We start from the raw sequence: 12,855 nt of genomic DNA on the forward strand, positions 1-12,855 counted from the left end.
ATAATTCCTGTTTAGACATGAGGTATGGGTGAGTGGTTGTCTATGTAGATCGATATACTGACATAAAATACAGTGATACCTTGGAATACGAATGCCCCAGTCCTGGAACAACTTGGAATCCAAACGAAAAATTCAAGCACATTTTGCCCCGGAATCTGAACGCTGCTTTGGAATCCGAACGCCCTGCGCCTTGTTCGTGTGCGTTTGTGCGTACGTTTCCCCAGCGCTCGGGCCACCCGTATGCAATTCAGTTCATTTTCGGAAGCTGTAGTGAAAGCATCTCATGTGAGTTTTGCCTTTGTGTAGTGTAGTGAGGAAAATACTGTACTGTATTATTATTATTTATTAATATTTTACCTAAAATCTAGTGTATTTATTGTTAACATTTGAGTTTGTGGGACCCAGGAATGGATTAATCCAGTTTCTATTATTTTTTAAATGGGGAAAAATTGTATTGGAACTCGAACGGGATTCTGGAATGGATTAAGTTCGGATTCCAAGGTATCACTGTGCACATCTTTCTCTTTGTACATCCCCCCCAAATTAACACAAATACACATGCTTTTGTGCTTGTATGAGAATGTAAGGAGCAAGGAAAGGGGACGAGAATGGGGTTTTTATATATCGTTTGGACAAGGTGTATTATGCGGTTTACAATCAGGCACTCATGCATTTTCCCCTATCTATCCTGGCGAGCTCACAGTCTATCTAATGCACATGCGTATGACATCATTGTGTCAACATTCACGCATGCGCGAAGACTTCCAAATTCAGCCTTCGAGCTTGGGTGAAGTTCATGCGGGAGCAGGGCTGGGGAAGGAGTGGGGCGGAACCGCAGGCGGAACAGGGCAGGACTGAGGGCAGAATGGGGCGGGGGTCAGGCATCCTTTATTTTTTTGTCAAAGAGGAAATCTGGCAACCCTACGCACGAGCAAGTACCAACAGCTGTTTTGTAGGCGGTAAGGGCTCATAAAGTAACATAGTAAGGGGGGGGGGTTGCAGGGGGTGCGGTCCTAAGAGCGCAGCGGTATCCCCACCTGCTCGCTCATCTGCCCACTCTCTCCCTGCTCCTCTCCTTGCCACGCGTCACCCTTTGCCTTCCCACGCGCTTTTTGGGCGCTTTCTATGATGCCACTTCCGGGACCCGCACCTAGGAAATGATGTCTAAGGGGAGCTGGAGAAGTTTAAAAGGTACGGGGAAAGGGAAGGGGGGCATATGCGGCAGGGAAGAGGGCGGAGGAGGGGCGCCTCCGCCCTGGGCTCCGCTCACCCTTACTATGCCACTGGGTTCATGTCACACGGTAATCCTGTGCTAATCAGTTAGTGTGCGCCAATGTCGATGTGCTAAATGATCAGCTCTGGAATAACCACTCTCTGCTCTCCAGGTGTCCGATTCAGGAAAAACATTTTCAATTCGATTTTGCCAGTTCACAATAAAAAGAAAAAGCCATTACTGGGAATATAGAAACATAGAAAGATGACGTCAGGAAAGGGCTATAGCCCATCAAGTCTGCCCACTCTACTGACCCACCCCATTAAGTCTGAGTACTAATGACCTAGTTCCTTAACTCGACCCTCGTAGGGATCCCACTAGGATGTCCCATTTATTCTTAAAGTCAAGCACGCTGGTGGCCTTGATCACCTGCTCTGGAAGCTTGTTCCAGTGATCTACAACCCTTTCTGTGAAGAAATACTTCCTTACGTCACTATCAAATTTCCCTCCTCTGAGTTTGAGTGGATGCCCCCTTGTGACCGAGGGTCCCTTGAGAAAGAAGATGTCTTCTTCCACCTCGACACGTCCCGTGATGTATTTAAATGTCTCAATCATGTCCCCCCTCTCCCTGCGCTCCTCTAGAGTGTAGAGCTGCAATTTGTTTAGTCTTTCTTCGTACGAGAGACCCTTGAGCCCAGAGATCATCCTAGTGGCCGTCCGCTGAACCGACTCAACTCTAAGCACGTCTTTACGGTAATGTGGCCTCCAGAATTGCACACAGTACTCCAGATGAGGTCTCACCATGGTTCTGTACAGTGGCATTATGACTTCAGGTTTGCGGCTGACGAAGCTTCTATTGATACATCCCATAAGTTGCCTTGCTTTGGATGAGGCCTTCTCTACTTGTTTGGCGGCCTTCATGTCTGCACTGATGATTATTCCCAAGTCTCTTTCTTCTGAAGTCCTAGCTAGTGTTTCTCCATTTAAGGTGTAAGGTTTGCATGGATTTCTGCTACCGAGATGCATAACCTTACATTTCTTAGCGTTGAAGCCCAGCTGCCATGTCGAGGACCAGTTTTCCAACGTAAGCAGATCCTGCGTCATACTATCCTGCAGATTGCTTTCACTTACTATATTACATAGTTTGGCGTCATCAGCGAATAGAGTTACTTTACCCTGAAGCCCTTGGGTCAAGTCTCTTATGAATATGTTAAAAAGGAGTGGACCCAGGACCGAGCCCTGTGGCACTCCGCTGGTCACCTCCGATGTCTCAGAGAGGGTGCCGTTGACCACCACCCTCTGACGTCTTCCACTCAGCCAATCTTTGACCCATGCAATTAGTATCTCACCTAACCCCATTGATTTCATCTTGTTTAATAGTCTACGGTGTGGGACGCTGTCGAAAGCTTATAAAATCATATAAAAGCTTATAAAATCATATAAAAGCTTATAAAAACATATAAAATCATTACAATACTAAGTGTCCAGCACGTATACTAAAATTTTCAAACAGATAGGCTTTCAGGTGCCTCCTAAGACCTGGAATGTCAAAAACACAGCCCGATAACTACCAGCTTTGTGGTTGGTGCAAGTAAACGTACATAAATGCATACTCACATATGCACATGTTACATATATGGAGGAGGGAGTGGCCTAGTGGTTAGAGGTACAGCCTCAGCACCCTGAGGTTGTGGGTTCAAATCCCGTGCTGCTCTTTGTGACCCTGGGCAAGGCGCTCAATCCTCCATTGCACCAGGTACATTAGACAGATTGTGAGCCCGCCAGGACAGAAAGGGAAAATGCTTGAGTACCTGGTTTTAAACCACCTAGATAACCTCGATAGGCAGTACAGTAAAACCTTGGTTTGCGTTCTAGAAGCATGCTTGTAATCCAAAGCACTCGTAATGTATATCAAAGCGAATTTCTCCATAGGAAATAAGGGAAGCTCAGACGATTTGTTCCACAGAACAAAAACTTTAACACAAAATACTATATGTTCTTGTTTGCAAGACCTTGCTCGTTTGGAACAGTCACTACACTCCCGCAGCGTCAGAAAGAGAAGAACCATCGGCTCAGTTGTGATGATGTGACGCGTGTATACTGTATGTACTCGTATTGCAAGACCTCGCTCATTTAGAACAGTCACTACACTCCCGCAGCATCAGAGAGAGAAGAACCATTGGCTCAATTGCGATGATGTGACGCGTGTATACTGTATGTACTCGTATTGCAAGACCTCGCTCATTTAGAACAGTCACTACACTCCCGCAGCGTCAGAGAGAGAAGAACCATCGGCTCAGCTGCGATGATGTGACGCGTGTATACTGTATGTACTCGTATTGCAAGACCTCGCTCGTTTAGAACAGTCACTACACTCTTGCAGTGTCAGAGAGAGAAGAACCATCGGCTCCGTTGTGATCATGTGATGCGTGTATACTGTATGTACTCATATTGCAAGACCTCGCTCGTTTAGAACAGTCACTACACTCCCACATCGTCAGAGAGAGAAGGACCATCGGCTCAGTTGTGATGATGTGACATGTGTATACTGTATGTACTCATATTGCAAGACTTTGCTCGTTTAGAGCAGTCACTACACTCCCACATCGTCAGAGAGAGAAGGACCATCGGCTCAGTTGTGATGATGTGACATGTGTATACTGTATGTACTCATATTGCAAGACTTTGCTCGTTTAGAGCAGTCACTACACTCCCACATCGTCAGAGAGAGAAGGACCATCGGCTCAGTTGTGATGATGTGACGCGTGTATACTGTATGTACTCGTATTGCAAGACTTTGCTCGTTTAGAACAGTCACTACACTCCCGCAGCGTCAGAGAGAGAAGAACCATCGGCTCAGCTGTGATGATGTGACGCATGTATACTGTATGTACTCGTATTGCAAGACCTTCGCTCGTTTAGAGCAGTCACTACACTCCCACATCGTCAGAGAGAGAAGGAACCATCGGCTCAGTTGTGATGATGTGATGCGTGTATACTGTATGTACTCGTATTGCAAGACCTCAGCTCAGTTTAGAACAGTCACTACACTCCCGCAGCGTCAGAGAGAGAAGAACCATCGGCTCCGTTGTGATCGATGTGACTGCGTGTATACTGTATGTACTCAGTATTGCAAGACCTCTACTCGTTTAGAACAGTCACTACACTCCCACAGTCGTCAGAGAGAGAAGGACCATCGGCTCCGTTATGATCATGTGATGCGTGTATACTGTATGTACTCGTATTGCAAGACCTCGCTCATTTAGAACAGTCACCTACACTCCCGCAGCGTCAGAGAGAGAAGAACCATCGGCTCAGTTATGATCATGTGACTGCGTGTATACTGTATGTACTCATATTGCAAGACCTTTGCTCGTTTAGAGCAGTCACTACACTCCCACATCGTCAGAGAGAGAAGAACCATCGGCTCCGTTATGATCATGTGATGCGTGTATACTGTATGTACTCGTAATTGCAAGACCTTCGCTCATTTAGAACAGTCACTACACTCCCGCAGAATCAGAGAGAGAAGGAACCATCGGCTCAGTTGTGATGATGTGACTGCGTGTATACTGTATGTACTCATATTGCAAGACCTTTGCTCGTTTAGAGCAGTCACTACACTCCCACATCGATCAGAGAGAGAAGGACCATCGGCTCAGTTGTGATGATGTGATGCGTGTATACTGTATGTACTCGTATTGCAAGACCTCACTCGTTTAGAACAGTCACTACACTCCCGCAGCGTCAGAGAGAGAAGAACCATCGGCTCCGTTGTGATCATGTGATGCGTGTATACTGTATGTACTCATATTGCAAGACCTCACTCGTTTAGAACAGTCACTACACTCCCACATCGTCAGAGAGAGAAGGACCATCGGCTCCGTTATGATCATGTGATGCGTGTATACTGTATGTACTCGTATTGCAAGACCTCGCTCATTTAGAACAGTCACCACACTCCCGCAGCGTCAGAGAGAGAAGAACCATCGGCTCCGTTATGATCATGTGATGCGTGTATACTGTATGTACTCATATTGCAAGACTTTGCTCGTTTAGAGCAGTCACTACACTCCCACATCGTCAGAGAGAGAAGAACCATCGGCTCCGTTATGATCATGTGATGCGTGTATACTGTATGTACTCGTATTGCAAGACCTCGCTCATTTAGAACAGTCACTACACTCCCGCAGAATCAGAGAGAGAAGAACCATCGGCTCAGTTGTGATGATGTGACGCGTGTATACTGTATGTACTCATATTGCAAGACTTTGCTCGTTTAGAGCAGTCACTACACTCCCACATCGTCAGAGAGAGAAGGACCATCGGCTCAGTTGTGATGATGTGATGCGTGTATACTGTATGTACTCGTATTGCAAGACCTCGCTCATTTAGAACAGTCACTACACTCCCGCAGCAGAGATAGAAGAACCATCAGCTCAGTTGTGATGATGTGACGCGTGTATACTGTATGTACTCGTATTGCAAGTCTTTGCTGGTTTAGAACAGTCACTACACTTCCACAGTGTCCAAGAGAGAAGAACCATCAGCTCAGTTGTGATGATGTGACGCGTGTATACTGTATGTACTTGTATTGCAAGACCTCGCTCGTTTAGAACAGTCACTACACTCCCGCAGCGTCAGAAAGAGAAGAACCATCGGCTCAGTTGTGATGATGTGACGCGTGTATACTGTATGTACTCGTATTGCAAGACCTCGCTCATTTAGAACAGTCACTACACTCCCGCAGAATCAGAGAGAGAAGAACCATCAGCTCAGTTGTGATGATGTGACGCGTGTATACTGTATGTACTCGTATTGCAAGACTTTGCTCGTTTAGAGCAGTCACTACACTCCCACATCGTCAGAGAGAGAAGGACCATCGGCTCAGTTGTGATGATGTGATGCGTGTATACTGTATGTACTCATATTGCAAGACTTTGCTCGTTTAGAGCAGTCACTACACTCCCACATCGATCAGAGAGAGAAGGACCATCGGCTCAGTTGTGATGATGTGATGCGTGTATACTGTATGTACTCGTATTGCAAGACCTCGCTCGTTTAGAACAGTCACTACACTCCCGCAGCGTCAGAGAGAGAAGAACCATCGGCTCCGTTGTGATCATGTGATGCGTGTATACTGTATGTACTCATATTGCAAGACCTCACTCGTTTAGAACAGTCACTACACTCCCACATCGTCAGAGAGAGAAGGACCATCGGCTCCGTTATGATCATGTGATGCGTGTATACTGTATGTACTCGTATTGCAAGACCTCGCTCATTTAGAACAGTCACTACACTCCCGCAGCGTCAGAGAGAGAAGAACCATCGGCTCCGTTATGATCATGTGATGCGTGTATACTGTATGTACTCATATTGCAAGACTTTGCTCGTTTAGAGCAGTCACTACACTCCCACATCGTCAGAGAGAGAAGAACCATCGGCTCCGTTGTGATCATGTGATGCGTGTATACTGTATGTACTCGTATTGCAAGACCTCGCTCATTTAGAACAGTCACTACACTCCCGCAGAATCAGAGAGAGAAGAACCATCGGCTCAGTTGTGATGATGTGACGCGTGTATACTGTATGTACTCATATTGCAAGACTTTGCTCGTTTAGAGCAGTCACTACACTCCCACATCGTCAGAGAGAGAAGGACCATCGGCTCAGTTGTGATGATGTGATGCGTGTATACTGTATGTACTCGTATTGCAAGACCTCACTCGTTTAGAACAGTCACTACACTCCCGCAGCGTCAGAGAGAGAAGAACCATCGGCTCCGTTGTGATCATGTGATGCGTGTATACTGTATGTACTCATATTGCAAGACCTCACTCGTTTAGAACAGTCACTACACTCCCACATCGTCAGAGAGAGAAGGACCATCGGCTCCGTTATGATCATGTGATGCGTGTATACTGTATGTACTCGTATTGCAAGACCTCGCTCATTTAGAACAGTCACCACACTCCCGCAGCGTCAGAGAGAGAAGAACCATCGGCTCCGTTATGATCATGTGATGCGTGTATACTGTATGTACTCATATTGCAAGACTTTGCTCGTTTAGAGCAGTCACTACACTCCCACATCGTCAGAGAGAGAAGAACCATCGGCTCCGTTATGATCATGTGATGCGTGTATACTGTATGTACTCGTATTGCAAGACCTCGCTCATTTAGAACAGTCACTACACTCCCGCAGAGTCAGAGAGAGAAGAACCATCGGCTCAGTTGTGATGATGTGACGCGTGTATACTGTATGTACTCATATTGCAAGACTTTGCTCGTTTAGAGCAGTCACTACACTCCCACATCGTCAGAGAGAGAAGGACCATCGGCTCAGTTGTGATGATGTGATGCGTGTATACTGTATGTACTCGTATTGCAAGACCTCACTCGTTTAGAACAGTCACTACACTCCCGCAGCGTCAGAGAGAGAAGAACCATCGGCTCCGTTGTGATCATGTGATGCGTGTATACTGTATGTACTCATATTGCAAGACCTCACTCGTTTAGAACAGTCACTACACTCCCACATCGTCAGAGAGAGAAGGACCATCGGCTCAGTTGTGATCATGCGACGCGTGTATACTGTATGTACTCGTATTGCAAGACTTTGCTTGTATATCAAGTTAAAATGTAATCAAATGTTTTGCTTGTCTTGCAAAACACTTGCAAACCAAGTTACTTGCACTCCATGGTTTTACTGTATATACATACCTAAAATTAATAAATACAGCACATACCGATTACAATAGTATTCTATAAAGGAAAGTAGACACCTACGTTATAGGTGCACAGTTTATATTTGCTTCCATTAGATTCTGAGTTAGTTTTGATACAGGGAGAAAATACAGTGGCTGAATGCCACCACAAAAACAATCAGGGGACATATGAGTGGAGTGGAAATGGTAGAGGTGAATCACTTGTTCACTCTTTCCAAAAATACTAGGACGAGAGGGCATGCAATGAAGATACTAAGTAGTAGATTTAAAACAAACCAGAGAAAATATTTGTTCACATAAAATGTAATTAAACTCTGGAATTCATTGCCAGAGAGTGTGGTAAAATCAATTAGCTTAGCAGGGTTTAAAAAAAGGCTTGGACAACTTCCTAAAAGAGAAGTCCATAGGCCATGATTGAGATGGCTTGGGGAAATTCACAGATTATTCTTAGGCTAAGCAGCATAAAATCTGTTTTACTACTTGGGATCTATTTAAGTACTTAGGACCTGGGTTGGCCACTGTTGGAAACAGGATACTGGGCTTGATGGACCTTCGGTCTGTCTCAGTATGGCAATTCTTATGTTCTTATGTGAGCCAAGTATAGGACAATCAAGCCATTGTGACATCACTGCTGAGGTTGGCTCTTAGGCATTGGTGGTGGAATGAGGCATTATGACATCACAATCTCAGCTCTGGAATGTTGCTACTCTTTGGGTTTCTGCCAGGTACTTGGGACCTGGGTTGGCCACTGTTGGAAACAGGATTCTGGACTTGATGGATCTTCAGTCTGTCCCAGTTCTTATGTGAGCCAAGTATAGGACAATCAAGGCATTGTGACATCACTGCTGAGGTTGGCTCTTAGGCATTGGTGGAATGAGGCATTATGACATCACAATCTCAGCTCTGGAATGTTGCTACTCTTTGGGTTTCTGCCAGGTACTTGGGACCTGGGCTGGCCACTGTTGGAAACAGGATTCTGGACTTGATGGACCTTCAGTCTGTCCCAGTTCTTATGTGAGCCAAGTATAGAACAATCAAGGCATTGTGACATCACTGAGGTTGGCTCTTAGGCATTGGTGGAATGAGGCATTATGACATCACAATCTCAGCTCTGGAATGTTGCTACTCTTTGGATTTCTGCCAGGTACTTGGGACCTGGGTTGGCCACTGTTGGAAACAGGATTCTGGACTTGATGGACCTTCAGTCTGTCCCAGTTCTTATGTGAGCCAAGTATAGGACAATCAAGGCATTGTGACATCACTGAGGTTGGCTCTTAGGCATTGGTGGAATGAGGCATTATGACATCACAATCTCAGCTCTGGAATGTTGCTACTCTTTGGGTTTCTGCCAGGTACTTGGGACCTGGGTTGGCCACTGTTGGAAACAGGATACTGGGCTTGATGGACCTTCGGTCTGTCTCAGTATGGCAATTCTTATGTTCTAATCACAACAAAAAAGGGGGGGGGGAAAGATGACAGACTTGTAACAGAGCTGCTCATCGTCCCCACTAAACCCACCTCTCTGCTTCCCTTGTTCTCCATCTCTGTGGACAACATTCTCATCCTTCCTATTTTGTCTGCTTGTAATCTTGGGGGTCATCTTTGACTCCTCTCTCTCCTTCAATGCCCAGATACAACATATCACTAAAACCTTTTACTTCTGGAGGGGGGGCGCTAGTGAGCATCGGCGAGAATGGCAGCCTGAATTTGAGCTCCTGCAGAACTCTGCTTTAAAATCGTGATAACACAAATGAATCATATTCTTCCCTCGCTTGGCGCCTCAACTGCGCATCAATAGTGTTCGGGCTTTGTCCTTTGCGGAAAATGTCGGCTACAAAAGGCGGTAAGCGCACTAAAATGGATCCTCCTTCCCCCGCTAAGTCGCAGGCCCTGAAACCGGAAGACGCGCCGTTGTCTGTTCTGCTGGAGGAGATGCGTGCCTTAAAAGATAGGCTCACTGGAACCAACTCTGGCATAGACGATATTAAACAAGATGTTTCTATTATGAAAACTGATATACTGCATTTCAGAACGCGAGTAGAATCGCTTGAATTAAAGCAGCGTGCCACGGACGAGAACGTGAAAGATCGGCAGCGCCATTTTAAACGCGTGGTGCAGCTTGAGAAAGATTTGGACGAGGCGAATAACAGGGCCCTTAAGCGGAATTTCCGCATCCTTGGCTTATCGGAAGGTCGGGAGGGCCAGAATCTTATTAAATTCCTGCAAGATAACATTCCTACCTTACTCGATCTCAACCTTGCTCAGCCCCTGGAAACTGAAGCGGCGCATCGTGTCAGCTCACAGCATGCTCCCCGGGAAAATTACCCCAAACCGATCATCGTGAGCCTGCTACTAGAGAATGACACGGGGAAAAAATCTGTCCCCGTCACCGCCCCGTCACCGGCCCACCATCCTCTGCACCGCCCCGTCACCGCCGTTTCCTTCACCGCCCCGTCACCGTCACCGCCATCCCTTTCACCGCCCCGTCACCGCCACTGCCATCCCATTCACCGCCCCGTCACCGTCCCCGCTGCATCCATTTTCCGTTTTCATCCCCTTGGCCCAGAATCCTTTTCCCTTTCACTCCCTCCTTACAGTTTGAGCCGGGAACACGGGTGATCGCACGGTCCTCGCAGCCCCCACCCGCCTGCCCAATCGATCGTAGTGATTAGCCAGCTCTCTCCCTTCTCCTCACCTTAGTTTGCAGGCTTTCTTTTTCAGCGACCTGCACGCTTTCCCAAAGAGCCGCACACGCGCGGCTGCTCAGTGTTCAATCTTCTGCTCTGCTGCAACTTCCTGTTTCCGGTTGCGTCAGAGCAGAAGATCGAAACTGAGCAGCGGCGGGTGCGTGGCTCTCTGATAGCGTGCGGGTCGCCAAAAAAGAAAATCTACAAACTAAGGTGAGGAGAAGGGAGAGAGCTGGCTAAACACTAGAATCGATTGGGCAGGCGGGTGTCAGCTGCGGGGACCGCACGATCCTTCATGCCTCACTGCGGGGACAAGACCCATTCACCGCCCCGCGGGCGGTGAATGGCCTTGTCCCCGTCGCCGCAGCGACTGCTAGTTTTCTTCCCCGTTTTCGGCGGGTGACCCGCGGCTAAAATGCGGTGGCCGTGGGTAAACCGCCACCGTGTCATTCTCTACCTGCTACGTTTTCCTCAAACTATTGAAATAATGCAAAAGGCCAAACTAAAGGCTCCTTTAAAATTTGAAGGCAAAAATCTGATGTTTGTCCCAGATTTGAGCAAAAACTCAGCGCGACTACGGAAACAACGTCTTGAATATCGACCCAGACTGAAGGCTCTCAATGCCCGCTTTGGGATGTATTATCCTGCCCGAATGAGGGTCACCATAAACAATCGTACTAAAGACTTTACTGACCCCCAACCTACTTGGAGACTACCTGGAAACTGTCTCTCCTAGTACTATTGATGCTGTGTGATGACTCGTATGCTGTTTCTTCATCTGTTTAAAACTTTTTGTACTGCTGTACCTTATTGATGCATATTGCTCTTGTCATTTCTTCCTTATTTCCTTATTGCCTCGCTGTCTCTTCTATGTTTCCCTTCTTCACTAACTCAGCTTGATTTGAAGGCATGCTTATTGTCTCTATTGAACTTTCACTTTCCCCTTTTTTCTTTCTGTCACTACTCATTACTACATTTTCTTTCACTTAACCCCCTCCTCTTATGGTCTGCGTCTGCTGTTATTTCATGCTGCAGCATCATACTGACTTTTGAGTTTCTGTCTCTATCTCCTTTCTTTTTTTCTGTGCTTAATCTGTGCCTTCATTCGACTGACTTAATTTCCCTCTTCTTTCTATCTTGATTATTATACCTTCAGTCTCTGTTCCTAGATTGTCTTATCCCTATCTTTTCACTGTTCTCTGGGACTCCATTTTCTTTCTCATATATTTGGTCCTATCTCATTATTGCTCTTAATCGAGGATAATTCATTACACTACACTTGATTTGTGTATCACTATGGATCTTGTGTTATTGTTGCAGGGTTCTGTTGTGGCTCGTTTAGCCTGTTGTTTTTTCCCTTAACTCACTGACCCATTGCTTCACTCCTTTGGCCAAATGGTTTTTTTCGGCCTGAGGAGTTTATTTAATACAGAAGTGTTTATTCTATTTGCCTTTTATATGCATAGCATGTCATTTACTATACTTTCTCATTATTATGCCACTCAAATGTGTTTCACTTAATGTAAAAGGTTTGAATAACCCTTTGAAACAAACAAAAATAATACAATATCTTTCCCAATTGCGCCCAGATGTGGCTCTTTTACAAGAAACGCACCTTGATGCTACGGAAGCTTCTAAATTTTGTTGCAATTGGGCATTACCTCCCTTTTTCTCTCCTGCTCAAGACAAGAAAAATGGCACTGTCACAATCATAAGGAAACACCCTGATATTCAGGTAACTGACCAAGCCTGTGACACTGAAGGATGTTGGTCGAGAGTGATACTGTCCCACCATCTCTCTACTTTGGCCATATTTAACATCTATGCTCCGAATAAGGACTGTCCTGAGTTTTTTCAGAATTTGGCAACTTCAATAACAGAACTGGGCCCCACGCCTCTTCTTATTGGTGGAGACTTTAACATTGCACTGGACCCTAGTTTGGATCGTCAATCCTCAGCCCCCCACAAGTTGTCTAAAGCATGGAAAGCTCTGCTTGATATCATTCAACATCTAAATCTCTGTGATCCTTGGAGAGTTGCTCACCCCTGCACTCATGCTTTTTCTTTTTTTTTCTTCACCGCACTCCTCTTTTTCAAGGATCGACTACTTTCTCACATCGGCCTCCTTGCTCTCCAGTGTTTCTTCCACAGACATCCACTCCATCCTGGTGTCAGACCACGCCCTAGTGAGTATTGAGCTACAAATGATGGTTTTGCCGTCTCCC

Source organism: Geotrypetes seraphini, chromosome 1 (genome assembly GCF_902459505.1).
Source record: "Geotrypetes seraphini chromosome 1, aGeoSer1.1, whole genome shotgun sequence".
Classification (NCBI taxonomy): domain Eukaryota; kingdom Metazoa; phylum Chordata; class Amphibia; order Gymnophiona; family Dermophiidae; genus Geotrypetes; species Geotrypetes seraphini.